The sequence below is a fragment of the Triticum aestivum genome, chromosome 1B (assembly GCF_018294505.1).
Source record: "Triticum aestivum cultivar Chinese Spring chromosome 1B, IWGSC CS RefSeq v2.1, whole genome shotgun sequence".
Classification (NCBI taxonomy): Eukaryota; Viridiplantae; Streptophyta; class Magnoliopsida; order Poales; family Poaceae; genus Triticum; species Triticum aestivum.
This window is the reverse complement of record NC_057795.1, coordinates 49,867,982-49,878,792: the sequence shown is the minus strand read 5'-3', so window position 1 is coordinate 49,878,792 and position 10,811 is coordinate 49,867,982. Positions and strand designations below refer to the sequence as shown.

The 10,811-nt window shown below is 42.5% G+C and overlaps 1 long non-coding RNA gene across 2 annotated transcripts; it reads right to left on the bottom strand.

Annotated features, from left to right (window-relative positions):
• Positions 1–5,224: 5,224 nt before the first annotated feature.
• LOC123086135 (uncharacterized) lies at positions 5,225–6,546 on the bottom strand. 2 transcript variants are annotated; one of them, XR_006440559.1, is made up of 4 exons: positions 6,254–6,546; positions 5,894–6,165; positions 5,721–5,801; positions 5,225–5,613 (listed from the first exon to the last, which is right to left on the bottom strand). It is a non-coding gene; the product is annotated as an uncharacterized lncRNA (long non-coding RNA). The 2 variants fall into 2 exon arrangements; XR_006440554.1 differs by lacking the exon at positions 6,254–6,546 and having other exon boundaries at positions 5,894–6,246.
• Between the last annotated feature and the right edge of the window lie 4,265 nt (positions 6,547–10,811).

The window sequence follows — 10,811 nt, the reverse complement described above, 5'->3', positions numbered from 1 at the left end:
CGGCCTCGCAGACCACGATACCAGCAACCGACGGCGTGCTCAACATGCAGCTCACGGAAGCCGGCCTCGACGGCCACATCTTCACCAGGGAGCTCATTCCTCTAGCGGCACAGCACATCGAGCAGTGTCTCATGGATGCTTTCCAGCCGCTTGGAATCATGAGCGATGGCACCAAATGGAACGATATGTTCTTTGTGGTGCACCCTGGCATCCGTGGAATAATGGACCACATTGACGGTGCACTCCAGCTGGATCACGGGAAGCTGGCCGCGAGCCGGACTGTACTGAGAGACTACGGGAACATGCTTGGTGCCACATTGATCTTCGTGCTCGACGAGCAACGGCGGCGAATGGAGGATGAAGGAGAGACGGGCGAGTGGGGTGTGATGATGGGATTTGGACCGGGGTTCACGGTGGAGACCATGGTGCTCCATGTGGTGGCCAGCAACCTGCACAACAAAAATTGACCACCCTCGACCCATTCATAGGCTACTTATGTGATACATAATATGAAACAAAATAAACAAGTTCAATTACAAGCATTCAAATTGTACAACCTGCTCACTAGGGCATCACAATAAAAAAGTTCAAACATGGGCTGGCGGAATACTCGTGTGAAAAGTTACGTGGATCGAAATAACTCTTGTGGTATCCTCGGCAATAGAAAAAGACAAATGGCAAGTCCAAAAGTTATGAATAGTACTCCCTCCATCCCACAGTCCAAAAATGACTTACATTATGGCGGAGGGAGCTTGCAGAAACATCTTGTATTATGAAACGGAGGGAGTATCAATTTTGTTTCTTTCGTCCAGAATACCACGGTAGTCATTCATTCACGCATTACGCTAAGTCATGTTTGTTACAAAAAAAATTAGATTTTTTTACTCTTTTTTATATTATCTGTAAAAAATCCAATACGGGTGCAATGGGGCCTGAGAGCAATTAGCTATTTCCAATCACATTATGTAATATTGGCTATCATGGTTTCTTCTCTATATTTTATATGTTTGTAGTATAAAAGTAGGCGCAAATAGTCATATTATTTTACAAACATTTACATGCTTAAGTTCCTAGCCAACACATGTGTTCCTCAATATTGTCATTTATTTTTCAAAACTTACAAACCATTTTTTCTCAAAATTTTAGAAAGTTGATACAATAGAGCCCAGGAACATTCTACTATTTTTCTTATTGAGAAACACTACTCCTGTCCTATCCACACAAATGGATACTCAATAACCAACCGTAATAGAACATGTACACATGTATTCAATACTGCATATTTAAATAAGTTCCAGCTTGACGAATGTATCATCACCAACCAGTGTATCGCCCAATGCGAGAGGTACAGAGCAGTCACCTGCAGCGTGACTGTTGGCCAGCTCGGTAGCTACCGCCGCTCTTCGCCCAATTTTTCCGACGTGGTTCCGCTACCGGTCTAGAGTTCATTTTGTCCAGTTTTTCCATGGTTTGTGTATATTTATTATTTAATTAATTTTCTATTCATTCTGTTTAGTTTTAAATAAACATTTTCAACATTAAGTAAGCAATTGAGAATTTTAGACAGTTCATGGATTTCACAAAAAGGCTCATGAATTCGTGAAAATTATTGTGAATAATAAAAATAATCATGTATCGAAAAATATGTGAGTTTTAGAAAATTCTCACGAATTTGAAAAATGTTCGAAAAATATAAAATATGTTCTCAATTCAAAAAATCCACATGAGTTATGAGAAAAACATTATGAAGTCAGAAAAATGTACACGAAATGTAAAAAATCAAAAATTAGAAAATATTATTATTTTATTTTATTTATGAATACATAAAATATTCATGAATTTGAAAACCATATACATGAAATAAACAATATTGTCAAATTTATAAATATTGTTAAATGTGAAAATATTGGTTAGGAATTGAAAAAATATCTGTCAATCCAAAAAATGGTTAAAGAATTCAACAATTTTTGCAATATTTTTAGAAAAATCGGGTTAATAAAATATTCAAGTTTGAATCGTGACATTGCTGATTTAAAAATTATTCATAAATTTTCAAAAAAATATGATTATATAAAAATGTTCAAGAATTCCAAAAATTGTATGTGAGATTTTTTATTTTTACAAATTATGAAATACTCATGAATTCAGAAAGTGTTTGATTATTTTAAAATATTTGTGAATTTAAAAATATTTGCAAATTTGAGCAATATTTGTAGACTTGAAAACATGAATTTAAAAAAATTATGAACAAAAAGAAAAATGGAAAAAGAAAAGAAAACTAAAATAAAATGAATAAGCAGTGAAAATAGAAGAAAAACAAATAAAAATCCTTCAGGAATATTTTCAAACTGTGTGAAAGATTCTAGAAGCCTCATGAAACCGTCATCCTTAAAAAAACAGAAAATACTGCTAGCAATACCCAATAAAACCCGCTAAGGAAAGTATGTGTAGCCAGTGCTACTGGGGTGGCCCACGTTGAAGCGATTGTGAGGGATTCACTTTTAGAGGTCACTACATGCAATATATCTCAGTTGCCTCCATGTACCCTAAACTTGAGATTTTATCACAATTTCCATTATTGCCCATTAACTCCACATGCCAAGTTAACCAATCCCTTTATTTCTTGAAAATCAGTGTTTGCTTCTTCTCGATCCTAGCCTTTGTCCCTAACATCCCGCGATAATTGTTAAACACCATCGCTCACCAATCATAAACATCACTGTATACCATCGCACACCAATCATAAACGCCACCGTGTACCTACAACAATGTGCCCTCGCCCTTGTGGTCTCTACACAGATCTGTGCACAACGTCGTCAACTCGCTTATTAGACTTATATTATAACAGTGGTATTAACCGAAAATTCGAAGGAGTGCACGTCCTCGCCTGCTCATGGTATCCTACACCGTACACGCCACCAAGATCTGACACGCCAAACGCTCGTGGGACATAGTACGCTGCTGTAATGCATTTATTGGCCCATCAAGCGTTGTAACGCCGTCAGGTTGCTAGAGAACTTCACGTCCAGCTCCGTCATGTGGACGCGGCCAAGTCATAGCCTCAGGAGAGTGTAGCTATGTACTTCCGCGGTATGGGAACACTTTTTCTACAAGAATATTCATGTATAATAGAAAAAAAGGTCCTTATACACATGTTCATAATATTAGTCGTGTATTGGAAAATTCATCAAATATTTTGTTTTTTAAACGAGGTTTCTTAGGGCTCGATTCGTTAAAAAGTAGAAGAGAGTTGTCTGATTAATTAATGGAAACCCTGGTGAAAACCGTTACAACAAGCCAACAACATGGCACCATAAACACACGCCGACCCCGAGGCCATACACCAGGCGAACCGCTGACTTCGTCACTCTAGCAACCCTTAGCCGACACCCTAAAACAAAAACTAAAGCGGCTGCTCCGGCATTCAAGCCGACCCGAGGCCGCGCACCAGGAGAGCCACCTACTCTGCCGCCAGAGAAACCGGAGCTGACACCCGACAACCATCTCTAGAGTCCCCGCTCCGACATACACAGGAAAACCCCACACACTGACCCCGAGGCCCCACACCAGGCGAGCCACCGGCTTCATCACCCGAGCAACCGCAGTCGACACTTCTCTGCTCGCCCACGCCAACTCTACCTAGGGGACTAGAGCCGCCTCACCAGACCCACGCACCCAGCCGCGCCACCCGGCCAGCAGAGCAACAGGAGAGCATCCTCGCAAAAAAAAATCCTCACCAAAAAAAAGAGCCACAGGAGAGCGCCCAGCCCGTTGCGCATATACGCCTCCCAACACACGCACTCCCACGCCGCACTGTCCACCATTTGACCCCCAACCACGCTGCCCGGAGCTCACAGCTCAACCAAGGAACCGTTGCGGACGCTGCATGCAGTAGCTCATCTCGCACCGCTCCCGCTTAGGTGAAGCCACGCCGGATCCAACCTAGGATGACCAGATCCGGACGCCATGCATCTCCGCCGTCCCTCAGCAGCGGGATGTTCATCGTGTACTTGAAAATACATTCATCATATATTTTAAAAATATTCATCGTATATTATTATTGTTTCATTTGTTTCCCAAAATAACATCGTGTTTTAGAAAGTATTAGTCGCACTACAAACTTAATCATTGAGCAATTAAAAATATTATATTTATAAAAAAATCATGTAAATATAAAAGTGTTTTCATGTTTTAAAAAAATGAACATTTCATTAAAAATGAAGAATCTTTTTTAATCTTGATGTGATTTTCTAAGAATACCATTAACATTTTTGTAGTGTTCCCATATTTTAAAAACATGATAATCATGATGTAAAAATAAAAGTATTCTCATATTTTATTTTAAATGTGGTACTTTTTTTAAAACATGATGATTTTTCGTAATCACGGTGCTCTTTTCTGAAAACACGATAAACATTGTTCCAGAAAAGTGTTACTGCCATTTTATGGTGTTCCCGTATTTAAAAAACGCACTAATCATGATGTTAAAATAGACATTTTTCCCACATTTAAAAATAAAATTAGTTTTCTAAACAAGTTAGAATATTTCTTGTAATGTGATGAACATTTTTCAAATAGATCGTAAATTGCTTTAGAAAATGTCTATTGAACAAAAAATGCATGACGAACCTTTTTGATTTCATGATGGCCATTTTTTAATACATGATGAAACTTACGTTCAAGTACACGATGGACATTCTTTTTAAAAGTTCATGACGACTCTATAAAATATGCTGCGATCATTTTCTTAAAACATGACGAACAATTATCCATAAACCGTCACTACCCCAAACGCACTTTTTCCTGACGGCCAAATACCGTCAGGAATGCGTCAAAATCGTCAGGAATGAGAGCTTACCATCAGGAATTTCCCGTCAGCAACAACTTGTCAGGAAAAATGCGTGTTCCTGAAGGTAGCCGTCAGGAACGTTATTCCTGACGGTGTTTCCTAACGGGGGTACCCACGATCGCCCAACTGTGATGCCTGACGGTGGCACCGTCAGGAAATGCCTTCAGGAATCTGGCCGTCAGGAATGCTCTCTGCTTTCCTGAACGTTATTAGGCCGCCTTCAGGAATGAGCACCTCCTAATCATGAAGGCTGGCTACGTCACGAAAGTAAAACATGGTAGCACAGTGACCCCGTCAGGAATGATTATTTACCCCAAAAAATCAAAATAATATTGAATTACTGATATTCACAGCCAATTGTGGTACAACAATTAATATTCTTGCACAAACAAAGGTCACATAGCCTAGTTTAAGATGGCATCCCATTCATAGCTCACAATATATACCCATTACACAAACCTCCATGTTCACCAGATTCGCATAATTACCAAAAGCTCAACTTAACACTAGTTCTTAGCCAGACCAAAAGATATACTAGAGTCCTAAATTTCCATCAGTAGTAGCGATTGACAAATAAAAGGGTTCGTGCACATAGTTACCAGTACAAGCACTAATTATAACTATGGCATTCCTAAATGATTTTCATGTGTCGGACCAGAACCATGATCATCCATTTGAGTACCAGCATCAACATGCCTTTCATCATGTGAAGAATCTGTCATTGGAGTACCACCATCCTCTTGGGCCTGGGGTATTTCATTCACCTGCAAAGTGTTAATGCAACAGATTTTAGCATAGTGAAGTAAAACAGCGAACACACACTAAAGCAGAACTTGTTGCATAGAGGGGTTGAGTGTCGTGGTGTACATACCAGATCACCGCCATCCATCAGCTCATCTTGGTAGGCAAGAAGATCTTCGGGTACTTCCCATCCTAGCTTGCCATAAAACCCCTACAGTGCAATAAATGGTGAAATCGATGTGCAAACCATCAACAAGATCCATAATGCAATCAAAGCAAATCTATGTAAAAGATGAGCAATACCTGTACATGTTTGCTCAGAACAAAATTATTCTTGCAGCGCCTTTTAAGTTGAGCATTTTCCTTCAATAAACAATGGTATGATATGGAGTTTGATGGCCTTGTGTCATTCTCTCTAGCTTTTGCAACTACCACTGCTTTCTTTATAGCACCATCACCTATTGCTAGTCGCCCATGGGCATGCCACCACTGGAGGAGTACATGATTTCTGGATCGAGATCACGGTCCTTCCAATGTAGTGGATCTGCTGCTTTCAGAGCTGTGTAATAGGTGTTCTGAAACAATGAAGAATAACAATATCTCGCTATTAATTTCAGATTAACAACTTTTGAAGTTCGGAAGGCAGAGCAAACATGCATGAACCTTTTGAGGGGCACTGTACTACAAGACTGCGAGGGGCGCCGGTCGTCGGGGATGAAGGCGCCGCTAGAATGGCTGGAGGGCGCACGAGGGGTGGCTGGACGTCGACGGTCCAGCGTTGGCCGGCGACGGAGGCGACTGGCTGGACGGCGACGGGGCGACAGGGCGGCGGTCGATGGGGGGAGATGGCGCTGGAGGAGTGGGAGCAGCAGCGGTGTGGGGTCAACCGCCGGCTGTGTGGTGCGGCGGCACCGGACGGGAGGCGACGACCATAGGGGATTGGGAGGAGGGGGCGGCGGCCATGGGGGTTTGGAGGAGGGGCGGCGGGATGCAAAACAGGGGATGGGCACGCGTAGGAGTTGGTTTTAGGGATTTTGACCAGTCGTTCCTGACGTTGGGCCCATCCACGTCAGCGATGGGGGCACAACCGGCGCGAAAACCACTGGCGAGCGGAAAAATCGCGCGCCTTGCTCGCTCCTAGCCAAAATTCCACGTTCCTGAAGGCGGTGTACCGTCACGTACGTGCGCAAGATATTATTCCCGACGTGGATCGGCTCCCTTCACGTATATGGGCCACGTTCCTGAAGGCTTCTCGTATTCCTGAAGGTTAATATGCGGCCCTTCAGGATTGACTCGACCCATTCGCCTCGGTACGCCATTCACGTCACGAACGTCGCACGTTCCTGAAGGAGCACTTGCAACCTTCACGAATATTATAAACCGTCACGAAAAAGTCTGTTTGAGGTAGTGCGTGAACATTTTTGAAACATGACGACCAAAAGTTGACCTGACAATGCGCCTCGGTTCCTACTCACTAGCTAGCATTTTGGCTGACTGCCAGGAGCTCTTTCGTGGTTTTGTTGAATAAAGCTCACCACGAGAAGGGCATCCATATGATGGGTTCCTTCAAGCCCATTTTTATTTCCAAAATTGTACTTTCACATATCAAATTTTTTTTTTTGAGATTCACATCTCAAAATTCGGAAAAAGTACACGATACATATAGATGTATACCATCAAAAATGAGCTTTTTTTACAGTTTTATATGTGGCGTACACAGAAACACAAACACATCCATGACAATGAGTTTTTTTACTTTCCAGGCTAGAATTTTGCACCGCCGTGGTGTCTGTCATTTCAGACGGCGCAGTCACCGTTTGATAGTGTTGGACGTTGCATATCTTTCTCTGCTTTCTACTGTTGCATTCAATACACGTACCAACACGTCTTTATCCCATTCGTACAAGTAGCGGGAGCAAGCGAGCTCGTGTGCTCTACCGCCGCTCTCTCAACTTCCTCATTCTTGTTGATGGCATGCCTCATGGTCTCAAGATATTTCGGAAACCACTAACCATCAGACTATTGATAATATGCATCCATCAGTCTAGTCCTACACCGTTGGATAAGAAGCAAGAAGGTGTCTGATCTGGTGCGGCTATTCCGTTCGTTAATTGAGTGCTTCCTTGTACAAACACTATTGATTGCTCGCTGATTCAGTCCCAGTTTTTTAGGAAGTAAATTTCGGATTTAAGGAACCTAATAAGAACTCTAGGAAAATGAGACTCCACGCCATGTTGTATGTTTCCATATATTATGCAAAAAATTGCCTGCAAAATTAACAATTTTGCTTCCATATGAAGAAGATTGTGTTACTGATTGCGGCGTACATTAATCATGTTCAACTTTTTTTGCTTCCCACCAAGAACATTTCGCTTGTGATGATGGAGACTGCTTCAAAGACGATCGAACATTGCTTCCATCTGGTATTTAGTTTCCAAACTAGAAAAGATGAGTTTTGATCAAACAAAGAATTGTTTTGTACACTAGTAGAAAACAGGGCTTTCGTTCGGGCCTGGCCAGCCCATTAGTCCCGGTTCAGTCAAGAACCGGCACCCATGGGAGCATTCGTCCCGGTTCGTGAGCCCAGGAGGCCGGCCGGGGCCTCGTGGGCATTGGCCCCGGTTCATATGGACCCATTTTTCCCGGTTCCTGGCATGAACCAGAACCAATGGTCCTCGCTCCCGGCCCACAACCATTAGTCCCGGTTCATAGCTTGAACCGGGACAAATGAGTTGCCTATATATACCCCATCGCCACAGCAGAGCACTCTGCAGTGCTCTGTTTTTTCTGGCCGGCGAGGGGAGGGCGTTTGGGTGCTCTATCTCACCTCCTATGCACATGAGGTGTTCGATGAAATGTCCGAGCCACGCTAGTTAATCGTTCTCCTCTCGAAATTCGACCTCCGAGCTCCATTTTCCCCGAGATTTGTCTAGGTTTAGCGGTCCGTACGTCCTGTCCCCGTCTTCACCGCTGTCGATTGCCCACGCCGATCTCGTCGCTGGCACCACCGTGGTGAGCCTCTTGTTCTTATCTTCTTTCTGAACGAAAAAAAAAATTCTTACTTCAGATATATACTTGTCTATTTTTCTTACTCTATTATTTCTTGTTATTACACAGTGCGATGGTTTTGGTATCCGCCCCCGTCGGCCCTCGTCCTGTCTATGATTCGGATGTGGTATATATTATCTTTTGATAACTATTTGGTTCCTTTATTGTTTATGTCAATTATGCCGAACAACGTGACATAGATTTTATTTATCTAGGAGGTGGTTGAACTGGAAATTCCAGCCGACCCTATTGTTGAGAGGTTAAATTTAGTTGAAGAAGAAAATAATTACTTGAAGGAAAAAATAAGAAAAATTGAGGAGGAGAAGATGATATTGGAGTTGCATGTTGTGGATGGCGTTGATGATCACAAGATCAAGATGGATGCAATGCGGTTGAAGATTAGAAAGATTAGAAAATATGCCATTCATACCGAGGCTTGGTATCATTATGCAGTTGGATCAGTTGTTACCTTGGTTGCGATTATGATCACATTTGTTTTTGCATATAAATGTTTTACATAATTTCAATGTATGGTTTAATTAGATGCTCCGGAGAGCTATATGTTGCACATGCTATGTGGGTGAAATCCCTTTGTAAGACGAGTTTCCGTATGCAACCCTGATACTTCGAAAAAGATTGTCTGTTTTGTACACGAAGTGCATCCAGTTTTTTGCCGTAAGCCTCTGTACTTTCTTGCACATGCTATGTGGGTGAAATGATGATACCATGCCAACTTGGAACCTTTTTAGAGTTCATTTCAAATGCTTTTCAATTTCATGGTCTTATAGCTCAAAATAATGAGTAAATGCATGAAAAATAACAAATGAAGTCAGAAAGGGTTTTAAATTGATGACGTGACTTTGAATGGTGCATTTTGAACACAGATAAACTATGGAGTTAAAATAAGTTCAAAAAAATGAAATCCCTTTGTAACAGACGAGTTTCCGTATGAAACCCTGATACTTCGAAGGAGATTGTCTATTTTGTACACGAGGTGCATCCAGTTTTTGCCGTAAGCCTCTGTACTTTGTCGCACATGCTATGTGGGTGAAATGATGATACCATGCCAACTTGAAACCTTTTCAGAGTTCATTTCAAATGCTTTTCAATTTCATGGTCTTATAGCTCAAAATAATGAGTAAATGCTTGAAAAATAACAAGTGAAGTCAGAAAGGGTTCTAAATTGATGATGTGGCTTTGAATCACTACAAAAAATAATACACTTCTGTGATGATACGTGTTTGTCACAGTAGGTCGCGTTTTTTGTCATGCATGTACATCCATGACAAACTTATGACAGAATAAGGATAGTCATACCTGTGCTGTCGTAGAAGTGTTCCATGACACTACCAAAATTATCATCACGGAAGTGTCCACTTCCATGACGATAAATCGCACTTCACAGAAGTGCTTTCGTCAAGGGTGACCGACACGTGGCATCCACCGTAACAGAACACCGTTAAGCTATCGGGTCGGTTTTGGATCCGATAACCCGTTAATAGCCCCGACCAATGGGGATTTTCCACGTGTAAAATCATCATTGGCTGGAGGAAACACGTGTCGGTTCATCATTGGAACAGATGTCATCCACTCATTGGACAGAAGGCCCCTATGATACGTCGACACGTGGCATGGCCCATCAAGTTTAAATGGACCGGCCCAACTAAAGGCCCAAAAGATTTTGCGGACCATAATGGACCGGCCCAGCTAAAGGCCCACGAGATTTTGCAGACCATAATGGGTCGGCCCAGCTAAAGGCCCACGAGATTTTGCGGACCATAATGGGCTAGCCCAGCTAAAGGCCCACAAGATTTCACGGGCCATAATGGGCCGGCCCAGGTAAAGGCCCACAAGATTTTTGTGTGCCATAATGGGTCGGCCCAGGTAAAGGTCCACAAAATTCTTGCGGATCATAATGAGCCGGCCCAGCTAAAGGCCCACGAGATTTCGCCGACACTAGTGGGTCGGCCCAGCTGTAGGCCCACAAGATTTTGAGGAACCTAATAGTCCGGCCCATTAACTGGCTGCCATGTTTTGTGCCAAATGCCAGCCAATATTTGATCCGGTCCATTAATGGCCTGCCACGTTCCGGGCCTAATAATGGCCCATATGAGATCCGGCCCGTTAAAAGCCTCCCACGTCCTGGGCCAAATCACGGCCCAGATCAGGTCCG